Here is an 18133-nt window from a genome sequence, read left to right on the forward strand (position 1 = left end):
ATATGTCTCTGTCCTGACCTGCTGTGAATAATATCTCTCTGTGTCACGACTTCTGCCGAAGTCGATGCCCCTCCTTGCTCGGGTGGTGCTCGGCGGTCGACGTCACCGGTCTTCTAGCCATCATTGATCCGTTTTTCATTTTCCATTGGTTTTGTCTTGTCTTCCATCACACCTGGTTCCAATCCCATTAATTACATGTGTATTTAACCCTCTGTTTCCCCTCATGATTGTTTTGTTATGTTACGAGTGTATTTTGTATTGGTGTGCGACGGGTATATGTTACCCATGTTATTTTGTACTTTGGTTTTGGAGTTAGTTTTTTCATTAAATACTCCAGATTAACCAAGTTGGTTTCTCCTGCGCCTGACTTCCCTGCCACCTACATACACGATTATGACAGAATCATCGACCTGCATATTGAAGTCAGCAGAAGAAGATACCCCGGACGGAGAGGTGGAGGAGCACATCCAGGAGAATGCGAAGAAGCTACACCATCTATGCGCCGCCATGGATCGCGTTGTCCAGAATCTGGACCGCTGGGAAAGACAAATTCATCCAGCGCCTCCACCAGCCCAACCGGGGTCTATCCGAAGCGCCCCGTGCCAACCGGAACCCGGCGGCATCAGTCTAGCCTTGCCTCAGGGTTACGACGCGGTTTCCTGCTCCAAGTAGAACTTTATCTGGCCACGGTTCCCCCAGTTCCGACTGACCGTGAGAAGAGTTTCGCCCTCATCTCGTGCCTCACCGGGAGAGCCCTGGAATGGGCCAGCACTGTGTGTGGAGGAGATGATGCGGCGTTGGACCATTATGAGGAGTTCGTTTTTGACCACCCCCCTGAGGGCAGAGCGGTGGGTGAGCGCCTCTACCATCTGAGGCAGGAGACGAGGAGCGTCCAGGATTTCGCCCTGGAGTTCAGAACCCTGGCAGTCGGCATGGGATGGAATCACGGGGCCCTGATTGACCATTACCGCTGCAGTCTGCGTGAGGACGTCCGTCGGGAGCTGGCCTGCAGAGACACCACCCTCACCTTCGACCAGCGGGTGGATCTGTCCATCCGGCTGGACAACCTGCTGGCTGCTCGCGGACGTCCAGATCGGGGTCTGGTGGTTCCATCCTCTCGCACCCCATTTCTTCTTCCCATGGAACTGGGAGGGGAGGTGCGCAGGGAGACCGGAGGGGGTTCCCGCTCGTGCACCATCAGTGGCCGCAGAGGTCACACTGTTGGTTGGTGCCGGGTAGGTTCCTCTGGGAATCGAGGTAACAGGCAGGGCGCTCTGGCGCCACCCCAGGTGAGTAGGCACCATTCTCATCCAGAGTGTCTGTTGCTCATATTTGTGTCTGTCACTTTTCCAGATTATAATTTGTATTTTTTTTGTAACTTTTTTTATTTTTTGAATGTTTTTTTTTCTTTTTTTTTCCCTCATTCCCAGCATAAGGCACTAGTAGATTCAGGCGCGGCTGGGAACTTTATTGATCAAACGGTGGCTCATAGTTTAGGGATCCCCATTGTACCCGTGGGTGTGCCATTCCCCGTTCACACCTTAGATAGTTGATCATTAGGGTCAGGGTTGATCAAGGAGGCCACAGCTCCTTTGAGTATTGGGGGCTCACAAGGAAAAAAACTGTATTTTCCTTATTGACACTCCTGCGTATCCCGTGGTGCTGGGCCTACCCTGGTTAACTCGTCATAACCCCACTTTTTCTTGCCACAGAGGGCTCTCACGGGGTGGCCGCGAGAGTGCTCAGGTAGGTGTGTAGGGGTTTCCGTTGGTGCTACTATGGTTGAAAATCTAGACCAGGTCTCCACCGTGCGCATTCCCCCTGAATATGCCAATTTGGCTCTCGACTTCTGTAAAACTCAATTACCACCCCATCGACAGGGGAATTGTGCAATAAATCTCATGGTAGACGCTGCACTTCCCAAGAGTCACGTGTATCCCCTGTCGCAAGCGGAGACGGTGGCTATGGAGACGTATAAATCTGAATCCCTGCTTCAGGGGTACATTAGGTCCTCCATTTCACCCTTCTCCTCGAGTTTCTTTTTTGTGAAGAAGAAGGATGGAGGTCTGCGCCCGTGCATTGATTATCGAGGTCTAAATAAAATCAAGGTGAGATACAGTTACCCACTACCTCTGATCACCATGGCGATTGAGTTAATGCACGGGGTGCGCTTCTTCACTAAACTGGATCTCAGGAGTACATACAATCTGGTGCGTATCCGAGAGGGGGACGAGTGGAAGACAGCATTTAGTACCACATCAGGGCACTATGAGTACCTCGTCATGCCGTACGGGTTGATGAATGCTCCATCAGTTTTCCAATCTTTTGTAGACAAGTTTTTCAGGGACCTGCATGGGCAGGGTGTAGTGGTATATATCGATGACATTCTGATATACTCCGCTACACGCGCTGAGCATGTGTCCCTGGTGCGCAGAGTACTTGGTCACCTGTTGGAGCATGACCTGTACGCCAAGGCTAAGAAATGCCTGTTCTTTCAACAGTCCGTCTCCTTCTTAGAGTATTGCATATCTACGTCAGGAGTGGAGATGGAGAGTGACCGTATTACAGCCGTGCGTAATTGGCCGACTCCAACCACGGTGAAGGAGGTGCAGAGATTTTTAGGGATTGACAATTACTACCGGAGGTTTATCCGGGGTTTTGGTCAGGTAGCTGCTCCCATTACCTCACTATTGAAGGGGGGTCCGGTGCGCTTGCAGTGGTCAGCTGGGGCTGACAGGGCTTTTAGGAAACTGAAGGCTCTGTTTACCTCGGTTCCTGTGTTGGCACATCCGGATCTGTCTTTGCAATTCATAGTGGAGGTGGATGCGTCTGAGGCTGGGATAGGAGCTGTGCTCTCTCAGCGCTCGGGTACGCAATCTAAGCTCCGCCCCTGTGCCTTCTTTTCTAAGAAGCTCAGCCCGGCGGAGAGAAACTATGATGTGGGGGACCGGGAGCTGTTGGCTGTCATCAAGGCTTTGAAGGTGTGGAGACATTGGCTTGATGGGGCTAAACACCCTTTTCTCATCTGGACTGACCACCGCAATCTGGAATACATCCGGGAAGCGAGGAGACTGAATCCTCGCCAGGCAAGGTGGGCCATGTTTTTCACCCGTTTTGTGTTTACCCTCTCTTACAGACCAGGTTCCCAGAATGTTAAGGCAGACGCACTGTCCCGGCTGTATGACACAGAGGAGCGGTCCATGGATCCCACTCCCATAATTCCAGCTTCTTGTTTGGTGGCACCGGTAGTGTGGGAGCTGGCTGCGGACATTGAATGGGCGTCACGTGCAGAGCCCGTTCCCCCTGAGTGTCCAGCTGGGCGTCTGTACTTTCCTTCTGCTGTCCGCGACTGATTGATCTACTGGGCTCACACGTCACCCTCCTCTGGTCATCCTGGGATTGATCGGACGATGCGCTGTCTTAGTGGGAGGTACTGGTGGCCCACTTTAGCTAAAGACGTGAGTGTTTATGTTTCCTCCTGCTCAGTGTGCGCTCAGTGCAAGGCTCCTAGACACCTACCCAGGGGTAAGTTACAACCCTTACCCGTTCCACAACGGCCGTGGTTGCACTTGTCGGTGGATTTTATAACCGATCTTCCAACTTCACAAGGTAACACCATGATCCTGGTCGTTGTGGATCATTTTTCTAAGTCCTGTCGTCTCCTCCCTTTGCCCGGTCTCCCTACGGCCCTACAAATGGCGGAGGCTCTGTTTACACACGTCTTTCAGCACTACGGGGTGCCTGAGGATAGTGTCTGATCGGGTTCCCCAGTTCACTTCTAGGGTCTGGAAGGCATTCATGGAATGTCTGGGGGTCTCCGTCAGCCTTACCTCGGGTTTTCACCCTGAGAGTAACGGGCAGGTGGAGAGAGTTAACCAGGATGTGGGTAGATTTCTGAGGTCTCATTGCCAGGACCGGCCGGAGAAGTGGGCGGAGTTTGTGAGTTTGTGTGTGCCCTGGGCAGAGATGGCTCAGAACTCGCTCCGCCACTCCTCCACTAACCTCTCTCCCTTTCAGTGTGTGTTGGGGTATCAGCCGGTTCTGGTTCTGGCCCCTTGGTATCGGAGTCAGACCGAGGCTCCTGCGGTGGACGACTGGTTCCGGCGTGCGGAGGAAACCTGGGACACCGCTCACGTCCGCCTTCAGCGTGCCGTGCGGTGCCAGAAAATTGGCGCAGACAGTCGCCGCAGTGAGGCCCCGGTGTTCGCACTGGGGGGCAGGGTCTGGCTCTCGACCAGAAACCTGCCCCTCTGCCTGCCCTGCCGGAAGCTGGGTCCGCGGTTTGTGGGGCCGTTTAAAGTCCCGAGGAGAGTGAACGAGGTATGTTATAGGTTAAAGCTCCCCTCCTATTACCGCATTAACACCTCGTTCCATGTGTCTATCCTCAGGCCGGTGGTGGCTGGCCCGCTCCAGGAGGCTGAGGTGTGGGAGGTTCCTCCGCACCCTCTGGACATTGAGGGGGCCCCGGCGTACTCCGTTCAATCCATCCTGGATTCGAGACATCGGGCAAGGGGTCTTCAGTACCTCGTGGACTGGGAGGGGTACGGTCCGGAGGAGAGATGCTGGTTTCCGGTGGAGGATGTGTTAGATCCTTCCCTGCTTCGAGAGTTCCATCGTCTCCATCCGGATGGCCCTGCGGGTCGTCCCCGAGGCCGGTGTCGACGCGCTGCTGGAGCTGCGTGTCGGGGGGGGGGGATACTGCCCCTCCTTGCTCGGGTGGTGCTCGGCGGTCGATGTCACCGATCTTCTAGCCATCATTGATCAGTTTTCCATTGGTCTTGTCTTCCTACACAACTGTTTCCCATTCATTACATGTGTATTTAACCCTCTGTTCCCCTCATGTCCTTGTCGGTGATTGTTTGGGATGTTATGTTACGTGTGTATTTTGTATCGTGTGCGACGGGTTTATTTTACCCATGTTATTTTGTACTTTGGTTTTGGAGTATGTTTTTTCATTAATAAATACTCCAGATTAACCAATTTGGTTTGTCCTGCGCCTGACTTCCCTGCCACCTACATTATGACATTCTGGTCCTGACCTGCTGTGAATAATATGTCTGTGGTAGCTGTTTGTGTTGGAGATGTGGAGACAGAACAAGCCACAGTAGTAGCTGTTCTGTTTCCACAGCTCCACCACAAACACAGATCTACGTGATGTTAGGAACACATGGCGACAGAAGACAGAGATATTAAATAAATGGTGGCTTAAACGTTCACCTACAGTACCTCCATTGAGTACAGGCTTAACTGAATTACAACAGAGACAGAATATAATATGTAATTTTATTGAATAGTTTGGGGTAGGTCTTGTCTCCGAGGAATGCTCCTCAGAGCCAGACGGGAAGAGGTCTGTCCACAATAAAGTGCTGATCTGCCTTCTTAACATCGTTATCAACAAGGCTGCTCCTATAGGCCCTTGTTTTGTTCCATCTTGACTACTGTCCAGTCGTGTGGTAAAGTGGCCCAAGTAGGGACTTAGGAAAATTACAATTGACCCAGAACAGGGCAGCACGGCTGGCCCTTAAATGTACAAGAAGTGCTGATATTAATAATATTTATTTTACCAGGTAAGTTGACTGAACACATTCTCATTTACAGAAACGATGTGGGGAATAGATGGAGGGGGGGATGAATGAGCCAATTGTAAACTGGGGATGATTAGGTGACCATAATGGTGGGCCAGATTGGGAATTTAGCCAGGAGATCGGGGTTAACGATAAGTGCCATGTGATCTTAAGTGACCACAGAGTAAGGACACCTGTTTAACGTCCCATCCGAAAGACGGTGCCCTACAAAGGGCAATGTCCCCAATCAATCCCCTACTGGCTCTATGTTACAATCATAACCATCTAAATGGTATGCTGATGTGGCTGTAGTCAATGTAGTGGCTGGTCAATAAGATAATATAGTGTAGTGTCTGGTCACTGAGATAATATAGTGTAGTGGCTGTAGTCACTGTAGCTTATGGTCACTAAGATAATATAGTGTAGTGGCTGGTCAATAAGATAATATAGTGTAGTGGCTGGTCGCTGTAGTGGCTGGTCACTGAGATAATATAGTGCAGTGGCTGTAGTCACTGTAGTGGCTGGTCACTAAGATAATATAGTGTAGTGGCTGTAGTCACTGAGTTAATAGAGTAGCGGCTGGTCACCTGAGATAATATAGCATAGTAGCTGGTCACTGAGATAATATAGTGTAGTGGCTGTAGTCACTGGTGGCTGGTCACTAAGATAATATTGTGTAAAGGTTGGTCACTGAGAAAATATAGTGTAGTGGCTGGTCGCTGTAGTGGCTGGTCACTGAGATAATATAGTGTAAAGGTTGGTCACTGAGAATATATAGTGTAGTGGCTGGGCACTGAGATAATATAGTGTAGTGGCTGTAGTCACTGTGGTGGCTGGTCACTAAGATATTATAGTGTAATGGCGGGTCACTGAGAATATATAGTGTAGTGGCTGGACACTGAGAATTTTTTGTTGTGGCTGGTCACTGAGAATATATAGTGTAGTGGCTGGACACTGAGATAATATAGTGCAGTGGCTGTAGTCACTGTAGTGGCTGGTCACTAAGATAAGATGTGTAGTGGCTGTTGTCACTAGTGGTTGGTCACTGAGATAATATAGTGTAGTGGCTGTAGTCACTAAGATAATATAGTGTAGTGGCTGGTCACTGAGAATATGTAGTGTAGTGGCTGGTTGCTGTAGTGGCTGGTCACTAAGATAATATGGTGTAAAGTATTTTTTGTTGTGGCTGGTCACTGAGAATATATAGTGTAGTGGCTGGACACTGAGATAATATAGTTTAGTGGCTGGTCACTGAGATAATATAGTGCAGTGGCTGTAGTCACTGTAGTGGCTGGTCACTAAGATAATATAGTGTAGTGGCTGTAGTCACTGTAGTGGCTGGTCAATAAGATAAGATCATGTAGTTGCTGTCGTCACTCTAGTGGCTGGTCACTAAGATAGTATTTACATTTACGTCATTTAGCAGACGCTCTTATCCAGAGCGACTTACAAATTGGTGCATTCACCTTATGATATCCAGTGGAACAACCACTTTACAATAGTACATCTATCTTTTTTTTGGGGGGGGTTAGAAGGATTACTTTATCCTATCCCAGGTATTCCTTAAAGAGGTGGGGTTTCAGGTGTCTACGGAAGGTGGTGATTGACTCCGCTGTCCTGGTGTCGTGAGGGAGCTTGTTCCACCATTGGGGTGCCAGAGTAGTGTAGTGTATTGTCTGTAGTCACTGTAGTTTCTGGTCACTAAGATAAGATAGTGTATTGGCTGTAGACACTTTAAGATCAGATGAGATGGTGTCGTGACGTTGCCCTGTTGGGGGAGGTTTATGTGGCTGGCCACTGAGGTAATATAGTGGTGGCTGTAGTCACTGAGATAATATAGTGTAGTGGCTGAAGTCACTGTGGTGGCTGGTCACTGAGGTAATATAGTGAAGTGTCTGTAGTTACTGAGATAATGTAGTGTCTGTTGTCACTGTGGTAGCTGGTCACTAAGATAATATTGAGTTGAGTTTATTCTATTTTTACAGGGACAGTGCACAGTAGTGAGTTCTTGTGCAGCTTGTTGTTTTCTCTTTGCATGCACATATATCACTTTATCATCTGCATACATTTGAACTTCAGACCCAGTACAGACAGAAGGCAGATCATTAACCTGTTTGGGATAGGGGGCAGTATTGAGAATTTAAAAAAAAATATGTGCCCATTTTTAACTGCCTCCTACACCAACTCAGAAGCTAGAATATGCATATTATTGTTCAGGTTTGGATAGAAAACACTGAATTTTCTAAAACTGTTTGAATGGTGTCTGTGAGTATAACAGAACTCCTATGGCAGGCAAAAACCTGACAAGGTTTCAAGCAGGAAGTACCCTGTCTGACAAGGAGTCGTGCGTCTTGCATCTGTTTATTGAAAAGTAAGGATCTTAGCTGTAACGTGACAATTCCCAGGGCTCCGATAGGCTCTCAGAGCCCGGGAAATAACTGAAGGTTGACGAGGGAACCTCAGGCTGAAACACATTATCGGCTTTGGCAAGTGGCGGCTCAGAGGACCTTTGAATGAGGCGGTGCACGATTCGCTCCTGAGGAGAAATTTAATTCGGCTGTTTAGGCTCAATGCATATTCCCGGTCGGAATATTATCACTTATCTACGAGATAAATGGCATAAAAATTGGTTTTAAACAGCGGTTGACATGCTTCGAAGTACGGTAATGGAATATTTAGACATTTTTGTCACGCCAATGCGCCATGCGCGACACCGTGATGAAGCATTCTGATAGTGTCTAGAACTCACGAACAAAACGTCGCTGTTTGGATATAACGATGGATTATTTGGGACCAAACCAACATTTGTTATTGAAGTAGAAGTCCTGGCAGTGTATTCTGACGAAGAACAAGCAAGGTAAGAACATTTTTCTTATAGGGAATGTGATTTTGGTGGAGGCTGACCTGGGTGGGTATCTAAATAGCTAGCCCTGTGATGCCGGGCTATGTACTTAGATTATTGCAAAATGTGCTTCATCCGAAAAGCTATTTTAAAATCGGACATATCGAGTGCATAGAGGAGTAATGTATCTATAATTCTTAAAATAATTGTTATGCTTTTTGTGAACGTTTATCGTGAGTAATTTAGCAAACTGTTAGTAAATTCCCCGGAAGTTTGCGGGGGTTATGCTTTTTCTGAACGTCACATGCTAATGTAAAAAGCTGTTTTTTGATATAAATATGAACTTGATTGAACAGACATGCATGTATTGTATAACACAATGTCCTAGGTGTGTCATCTGATGAAGATCATAAAAGGTTAGTGCTGCATTTAGCTGTGGTTTGGGTTTATGTGACATGATATGCTAGCTTGAAAAATGGGTGTCTGATTATTTCTGGCTGTGTACTCTGCTGACATAATCTAATGTTTTGCTTTCGTTGTAAAGCCTTTTTGAAATCGGACAGTGGGGTTAGATTAACGAGATTCTTGTCTTTAAATAGCTGTAAAATAGTCATATGTTTGAGAAATTGAAGTAATAGTATTTCTAACGATTCAAAAATCGCGCCACTGGATTTCAGTGGCTGTTACGTAGGTGGGACGAGTTCGTCCCACATGCGCCAGAGAGGTTAATGTACAGGCTGAACAGGAGGGGCCCCAGTATTGACCCTTGGGGCATGCCCACATCATAGCTAAGAGTAGGCGACAGCTCATTGCTCACTCTGACACACTGAGTTCTGCCTTCAAGGTATGCTTTCATCTATCTCAAGGCATCGGGGGAAAAGTTGAACTTGGACAATTTTGTGATGAGAATCTCATGGATAACAGTATCGAAAGCCTTCCTTAGGTCCAGAAACAGAGCCCAAACAACGCCCCCTTTGTCCGTCTTAGACTTCACATTTTCCAGAAGAAAGCAGTTGGCCGTTTCTGTGGAGTGTTTCGCTCTGAAGCCAAACGGCATGGAGTGTAATGTGAAGGGGCCGTTGTTGAGGTGGGAAATCAGTTGTTCTGCTACACACTTTTCAACAACCTTCGACACTACAGGTAGTATAATAATGGGCCTGTAGTTACTCACGTCAGCAGGGTCGCCCAATTTAAAGATGGCTGTTATTATGGCCGACTTCCATACCCTTGGAAACACCCCCAGACCAACAGATGTGTTGGTGACCTTAGTAATGGGGCCAATGAGTGACTCTTTGTAGTTTTTAAGAAAGGTAGAGTCCAGCCCAAACACATATTTGGCTTTAGAGTTATTTAGTGAGATAATCATCTTGTTCACCTTTTGACTCAGAAACCTCCCTTATGATGAAGACAGGTTGAGCGTCATTTACTAGCATTGAGCCCAAGAAACCAGTGGAGGGGTTCTGTGTCAGTACCCTGACAGAGTCAATAAAGTAGGAATTGATATTATCTCTAAGATAATATAGTGTAGTGGCTGGTCACTGAGATAAAATGTCAAGTGTTCATTGCCAGAAACTTGATTTATTGTATAATGTATACTGAATAAAACTACACTGAAATTATTGCATATTGCATTTATATTTTTGTTCAAAGATTTTACTGAGTTACAGTGCATATAAGGAAATTAGTCCATTTAAATAAATTCATTAAGCCCCAATATATGGATTTCACATGACTGGGAATAAAGATATTAATCTGTTGGTCAAAGGTACCTAAAAGAAAAGTAGGGGCGTGGATCAGAAAACCAGTCAGTATCTGGTGTGACCCATCTTCTTCACATAGAGTTGATCAGGATGTTGATTGTGGCCTGTGGAATGTTGTCCCACTCCTCTTCAATGGCTGTGCGAAGTTGCTGATAATTGGCAGGAACTGGGAAACATGTCGATCCAGAGCATTCCCAGTTTCTGGAGAAATTCTCCAGTTGTGAAAACCCACAGATTCATCAACTGTCTGTGTGGCTGGTCTCAGATTTTATTTAACCTTTATTTAACTAGGCAAGTCTTACAGCTACTTAAGGATAGGGGGCAGTATTGACAATTTCAGAAAAAATATGTGCCCATATTAAACGGCCTCCTACTCAAACTCAGAAGCTAGGATATGCATATTATTAGTAGATTTGGATAGAAAACACTCTGAAGTTTCTAAACCCATTTGAATGGTGTCTGTGAGTATAACAGAACTCATATGGCAAGCAAAAACCTGAGAGAAATCCTACCAGGAAGTGGAAATCTGGATGCATGGGCTCTCTTCAAGTCGTTTCCTATTGAATACACGGTGACGTAGTAATAATTGTGCACTTCCTACGGCTTCCACTAGATGTCGACAGTCTTTACAAAGTTGTTCGAAGCTTCTACGATGAACAGAGAGCGAATGGCAAGGAGGGGAAGTTGAGATGGGGTGACATCAGTTCTTGGGGCGCGTTCACGAGGGAGGATCCTCCCGTTCCAAAACCTTTTTCAAGACACAGGAACCGTCCGGTTGAAATATTATTGAATCTTCACGTTCTGAAGGCCCTAAAGATTGATGTTATACAACGTTTGACATGTTTGAATGAATGTAAATACAACTTTTTTTTACTTTTCGTCGTGACATCGTCCGCACGCTTTCTACGCTTGGAGTAGCTTACTGGACGGAGTTATTTGGACATAAATTATGGACTTTATTGAACAAAACAACATTTGTTGTGGACCTGGGATGCCTGGAAGTGCCTTCTGATGAAGATGATCAAAGGTAAGGGAATATTTCTAATGCAATGTATGATTTTAGATGTGCCCAAGATGGCGGCTATCTGTATAACCTAGTGTATTTTTCTGAGCGCAGTACTCAGATTATTGCAGAGTGCTTTCCTCGTGAAGCTTTTTTGAAATCTTTCATAGCGTTTGCATAAAGGAGATGTTCATCTATAATTCTTTGAATGACAGTTTAATTTTGTATCAATGTTTATGACAAGTATTTTTGTAAATTGTGGCGCTGATTCACCGGCAGTATTTGAGGGAAAATATTTTCTGAATGTCATGCGCCAATGTAAAATGCTCTTTTTATATATAAATATGAACTTTATCGAACAAAAAATGCATGTATTGTGTAACATGATGTCCTAGGAGAATCATCTGATGAAGATCGTCAAAGGTTAGTGCTGCATTTAGCTGTGTTTTGGGTATTTGTGATGTATGCTAGTTGCTAGGGAAATGGCTGTGTGGTTGTTTTTGTTGATGTACTCTCCTAACATAATCTAATGTTTTGCTTTCGCTGTAAAGCCTTTTTGAAATCGGACAACGTGGTTCGATTCAGGAGAAGTGTATCTATAAAATAGTCCTATGTTTGAGAAACAGAAATTATTAGATTTGGTTTTGAATATGGCTCTCTGATTTTTTTCGCTGGATGTTGATCCCGGTTACGGGATGCCGCGCGGCAAGAGGTATTAAGAACAAATTGTTATTTTCAATGACAGCCTAGGAACAATGGGTTAACTGCCTCGTTCAGGGGCAGAACGACAGATTTGTTACCAACCCTTAGTACACTTTTAGGAAAAAAAATGTGTTTTACCATATAAAATGCTGTTTTACGGTAAAGGGCATTCAACATAAAGAAGGGCATTCAACATGCACAGCACTTACACAAATGACGGATGATTGGCTGAGAGAATTGATGATAAAAAGATTGTGGGGGCTGTTTTGTTAGACTTTTGACATTATCAATCATAGACTGCAGCTGGAAAAACATACACTACCGTTCAAAAGTTTGGGGTCTGTCGTGGAAATTGCAAGATCATGTTATTTACATTTTAGTCATTTAGCAGACGCTCTTATCCAGAGCGACTTACAGTAGTGAATGCATACATTTCAGAGCTGAGGGTTAAGGGCTGAAAATACATAGCTCAAATGACGGTTGAGGTTATAGCTCAGCTGAGGGTTGTGAGTTGAAGCTATAGCTCAGCAGAGGGTTGAAAATACAGAGCTCAGGAGAGGGTTGAGGTTATATCTCATCTGAGGGTTGAGCTTGAACTCTGAAACAAATTTCTAACATATCTGGAACACTGATCTCTGAAACAGCTTTCTAACATTACTGCATACAATAGCTGTAGGGTCGACAGAGGCATTCAGAGGACTTAGAGGGACATAAATTAGGTTACATGCATTATGACTTCTAACACTCCTGGGACACTACATATAGTATAATATTCTGCATTATGGTATTCTACAGTATACTACAGTTTACTACAGAATTCTATACTAATTACTGTAGTATATTTGTATGTAGGATGTGAAATAATGTCATGTCATGTCTCCTATCCCCAGCTGCTCACATCAGCACTCTGTTGGAGACAGTGGACATCCTGTTGGATCACATTCATCTGTGAAGTCCCGATCGCCAGCTGACATCACGTGGACATAGAACAACCACCCCATCCCATGAGAACCCGCCCACCCCCTATCTTGACCTATCAGCTTGCAACACAACATACAAATCCTAGCTGCTGTATGCTGCATGCCATCAAAATATGATAATTGCTGTGTTTGGGATGCATCCAATCAGTGGAAGGGTGACGTGCCAAATATTTCACCAGGAGGTCACAGCTCTATGTCTCTGTTTCCTCTCCTAAACGCATCATATCAGCCTACCCTGATAACTATGATTCATGTTCTACAGCAGAGGAGGCTGCTGAGGGGAGGACGGCTTATAATAATTGCTGGAAACGGAGCGAATCGAGATAAAAACCTGGAAACCATGTATTTGATACCATTCCACTTATTCCGCTTCAGCCATTTACCACGAGCCCGTCCTCCCCAATGAAGGTGGCACCAACCTCCTGTGTTCTACAGTTACCATGACTCCTGCTACACCATCAGGGAGAATGGCCAGCTGTTGCTGATCCCTAACGTCAGAGAGTCTGATAAAGGGAGTACTGCTGTGTTGCTAACAACGGCGTCGAGGGGCCGGCCAAGAGCTGCGGAGCCTCGCCGCTTAAAATGAGTATGTGGGGTTGTTCCACGTGTTCCAAGAGATCCATATAGTGTTCTGGGCTGAGCCTCAAATGGCACTCTATCCCTTATTTAGTGCACTACTTTTAACCAGGGCCATAGGGAATAGGATACCATCTGGTACACAGCCTGTGTTATTCTGTTCCACACCCTGTTCTAGTTCGCTCTACACGGCCCATAGCGTACAGTACCTCCAAATCAGTCTCAGATATTTCAACTGATCACTTTCCTAGCTGAGAATAGAGTCAAGATCATGAGTTTGAAGTATGTTTAGCAGTCTTGCTCAATGTTGATTGTCCTTGTCAATCACGCTGGTGTGAACACTCCAATATGTAAAGTTGGCCGATGTTATGCCAATGAACTGCCTCCTGTGGTGCAGATGGATTTCATCCAACAGAATCAGGGAGAAGAATTCTCTGCAATGATACCACAATGTTTCATCAGCAACTATGTTCTACTTCCAGAGCCTCAGATTTGAAAAAAAAACCCACCAACATAACGCTACTGATTGAGTCCAAGGCCGTGTTGCCCTGTGTCACGTTAGGAAACCCCAAACCAGATGATCTCCTGGATAACAGATGATGCTTTTATACAGGTACCTTTTTATTTTTAATCATCACTGTTTTAATTGATATATTTATTTGTGAGGAAAGCATAAAACACTACCAAAGTATTAAGAAGTTATCATGGAGAATACTATAATGAAATGAAATAATGAAAATTTTGACAAACCACTAGTTGGTGCCAGACTACACCACCCGTTGAACTGATAACTGCCAAGGGTAACTATGAAAAGTAACTAGAAACGCCCCATGGGTAGGAAGATGGCGGACTGAACGAAGTTATGTAGAGCACCTCAAGATAAAAACATAATATTCAATAAAATATTAGCACTTCACAATCTGGTGGGTGATAACCTTCAATCTGGATAATAACACTAAACAAATCTTAAGACTAGAGACATTTATCTACAAATATTACGAAAACAAGCAACACCCAAACATGACGGAGAGTAAGACAGGGGAACCGATTTCAAAACGAAAACGTGACTCTTCTACAGACACAGACGATTTAATATTTTCACCACCGGGAATGGTAAAGGTCGAAACCGATCTGTTAAAATCAATAAATGACAAACTGGGTACACTTGAATTAGTTAGTAAGGATATAAAAGAGTTGAAGGCCTCGAGATGAGTGATGAAAAAGCTGCGAAATTGGAGAAGGAAACACACAAGCTAAAAGGGACAGTCAGCAAGATTGAAACCGAAGTGAATTAAATTAAAAAGGAGAACACCGTTCTGAGAGAAGCCTTACTGGACATACAGACTAGATCCATGAGAGAGAATCTGGTACTTCCAGGTATCCAGGAGAAAGAAGGGGAAGTTCCTGAATCTGTAGTTAGAGAGTTCCTCCTTACAGCACTTCAAATCCCACGCGAAGCTATCGACAAAATCCAACTCGAACGTGTACACCGCTTTGGACAGAGAGGCCAAAGGTATGAACACCCAATCGTTGGCAAATTTGCTTAATTTAAAGATAAAATAATGGTTAAAAGCCTGGGTAAAAGACTTGCTGGGACCAAAATTGGCATGAATGATCAGTTCCGAAGGAAATTACAGAACGGCGTAAAGTTCTGTATCCAATTTTCAAAGAAAATATATGAAAAGGGAAACGAGTTGCTCTCGTCGTTGATAAACTATATATTGATAACCAGTTGTTCAGAGACACAAAGACTATTCCAAGGCTACAAAGTTCTTATAGACAAGGAAAATAATGAAACACAATTCTAGCCCGGTTATGGATTGTAACAATACAATAAAACTGGAACACACAAGCACTAATTCAAGATGGTGAAGATAAAAACTAAGTAAACAGAAGGCACAGTATGTGTGGATGGTGGGTGTGTGTTTATCTTTTTATTTTATTTGTTATGTTTGGGAAAGTTGAGTGAGTGAGTAATAAATGGTTGCATATCCCAGAACCAATGTATTGCTGAGAGCCGGGGAATGAGAGGGCTTTCAATGTTGTTCAGATGATGGATATACTTTATAATGAATTATACGTCTTATTTATTTATTGTCCTATCATGGGGGAACAGTTTTAAAATAAATTATATCTATTTATTTATGATCCTAATTTAATGGTACGGTCAACAACCCTATACCCTGGACACCCACCTGAATGACCCAGATACTAAGGAGAAGTCCCTATACCCTGGACACCCACCTGAATGACCCAGATACTAAGGAGAAGTCCCTATACCCTGGAAACCCACCTGAATGACCCAGATACTAAGGAGAAGTCCCTATACCCTGGACACCCACCTGAATGACCCAGATACTAAGGAGAAGTCCCTATACCCTAGACACCCACCTGAATGACCCAGATACTAAGGAGAAGTCCTTATACCCTGGACACCCACCTGAATGACCCAGATACTAAGGAGAAGTCCCTATACCCTGGACACCCACCTGAATGACCCAGATACGAAGGAGAAGTCCCTATACCCTGGACACCCACCTGAATGACCCAGATACTAAGGAGAAGTCCCTAACTGTTTTATGTGCCTGCTGTAAGTGTTCTCTATGCAGCCAAAATGCGGTCAGAGACCAAGAGCAGCACTGCCCCCTCTAGATTCTGAGCCTGCTTGGCAGGGTTGGTCCTGCAAAGCCCAAGCCCCCTAAAGGGAGAGCATACTACACAAGGAAATTCTTAAAGCTGCTAATGAGAACCTTGATGACCTTGTACCTAGCCAGTGGGGATTCCGGTGGGGTGCCCCCCACCCAGGCAGTGGCAGTGCTGGCAACACTAGCTGCAGTAACCCATGGGGAGGAGTCACACTCGGACATTCAGAAAGGGGATATATTATTGTGGCCCTGGTGGCACAAATTCAAAGTCTGACTGCATGGAGATGCTTGGGAATATGGTCAATATGGGGGACCGTGTTGTGGGTGTTTCAGGGAAAAGGTGTATTTTTGACCTCCATCATCTAGGATGTGACAATGGTTAATAAAATCTCTAAATTTCTGCCCATTTTTTTTGCACGGTCTTGCAGGCCTTCTAATGCAGCTGCAACTGTAAATGCATTTGTAAACCAAGACCTTTCTTGAGTTGGGATCTGGGATGGTGCAACTGTTGAGAATGTGAGCTTATGGTTGTGTGGGGGGAAGGGTTGAGTGTGTGTGGGTGTATGTGTGTATCCCACAACTGTTGCGAAGGAGTAAAATGTGTTAGGGACAATAGAGGATGATCCACAGCTATATATAATACAAATGGAGGTGAGGGTGATGGAAATGCATTTGGCAGTTGATCTACTTCTGTTCTGTAAATGGCACTGTGTGCTCTTTTCCCAGGATGGATCCCAGTCTGTTCAGGGCCCTGGGATGCGGGGGATCGGGGGTGGTCTGCCGGGCATTGGGATGACAACCCAACTCGGGATGAGGAGGGCTTTTAGAGGGAAGAATAGTAGGGACCAATTGGAGGTTTACTTAGTAGCAATGCAAATATCATGGTACAGCTATATAGACACTCAATCATCATGTTACTTTTTAATGGTACGTTTACAAACATATATTTTCATAAATATAATTTAAAGTTGTGTCTCATTATGGTAAGTGGTGAAATAAGTATTGTCAGTTATAATTGTAATGGTTTAGCAGATAATAAGAAAAGACGATCAGTATTTACCTGGCTAAAAGAGAAGGAATATAATATCTATTGTTTATAGGAAACCCATTCAACAATTTTAGATTAAGTTTTGTGGAAAAAGAACTGGGGGGGTGAAATATATTTCTCCCATGGGGCAAAGAAATTCAAAATGGGTGATGGTTTTAATTAACAGTAATTTTGATCCAAATGTGCAAATTGTCCAAACAGATTATCAAGGCAGATGGATTATTTGAAATATGTTATTGGACAATAAACAGATATGGCTTATTAACCTATACGGTCCGAATAATGATGATCCAAGCTGCTTTGAAAATATGTATAAGAATTTATCAACTCTACAAGCAACACTAGACTCTATTATTATGGTGGGAGATTTTAATACGGTCTTAAAAACCTCTATGGACCGGAAAGGAAATCACACTACAAACTATCACCCTCAGGTACTTAAGGAAATCATGAATGTCATGGATATATTGGAATTAGTGAATATATGGAGACTTAAATACCCTGACCTAGTGAGATATACATGGTGGAGGCTTAATCAAGCTAGTCGTCTTGGCTACTTTCTTATGCCATTCTCTCTGGCACCAAAAGTTAAAAAAGTGTTGATAGGGGACAGAATGCGGTCGGATCATCACATAATTGGCATATATATTACTTTTACAGTATTTACACGTGGGCGAGAATATTGGAAATTGTATCAAAGCCTACTAGATAATAAATTGTTTAGAACTAGGACAGAAGAATTTATAACTGACTTTTTCAGACATAACATAGGTACAGCAGATCCCCTTATTGTATGGGACACTTTTAAGTGTGCCTTTTAGAGGCCATGCAATTCAGTACTCATCTATAAAAACAAAAGCAATTTAGATCAAAAGAGTCCATATTAACAAAGGAAATTGAAGGGCTAACAGTAGAGTTAGATAGCAATAAAAACTCTAAGATAGAGGCACAGAATAAGTTAGAGGAAAACCAAAAAGAAATGGAGGAACTTATTCAAGAAAGATCCAGTGTAA

General features: G+C 44.5%; 1 pseudogene; it reads left to right on the top strand.

The window, feature by feature from the left end:
• Window positions 1–393: 393 nt before the first annotated feature.
• LOC115148358 (muscle, skeletal receptor tyrosine protein kinase-like) overlaps window positions 394–18133 on the top strand; it is a 46964-nt pseudogene continuing 29224 nt past the window's right edge.

The sequence above is a fragment of the Salmo trutta genome, chromosome 15, assembly GCF_901001165.1.
Source record: "Salmo trutta chromosome 15, fSalTru1.1, whole genome shotgun sequence".
In the NCBI taxonomy this organism is placed as follows: domain Eukaryota; kingdom Metazoa; phylum Chordata; class Actinopteri; order Salmoniformes; family Salmonidae; genus Salmo; species Salmo trutta.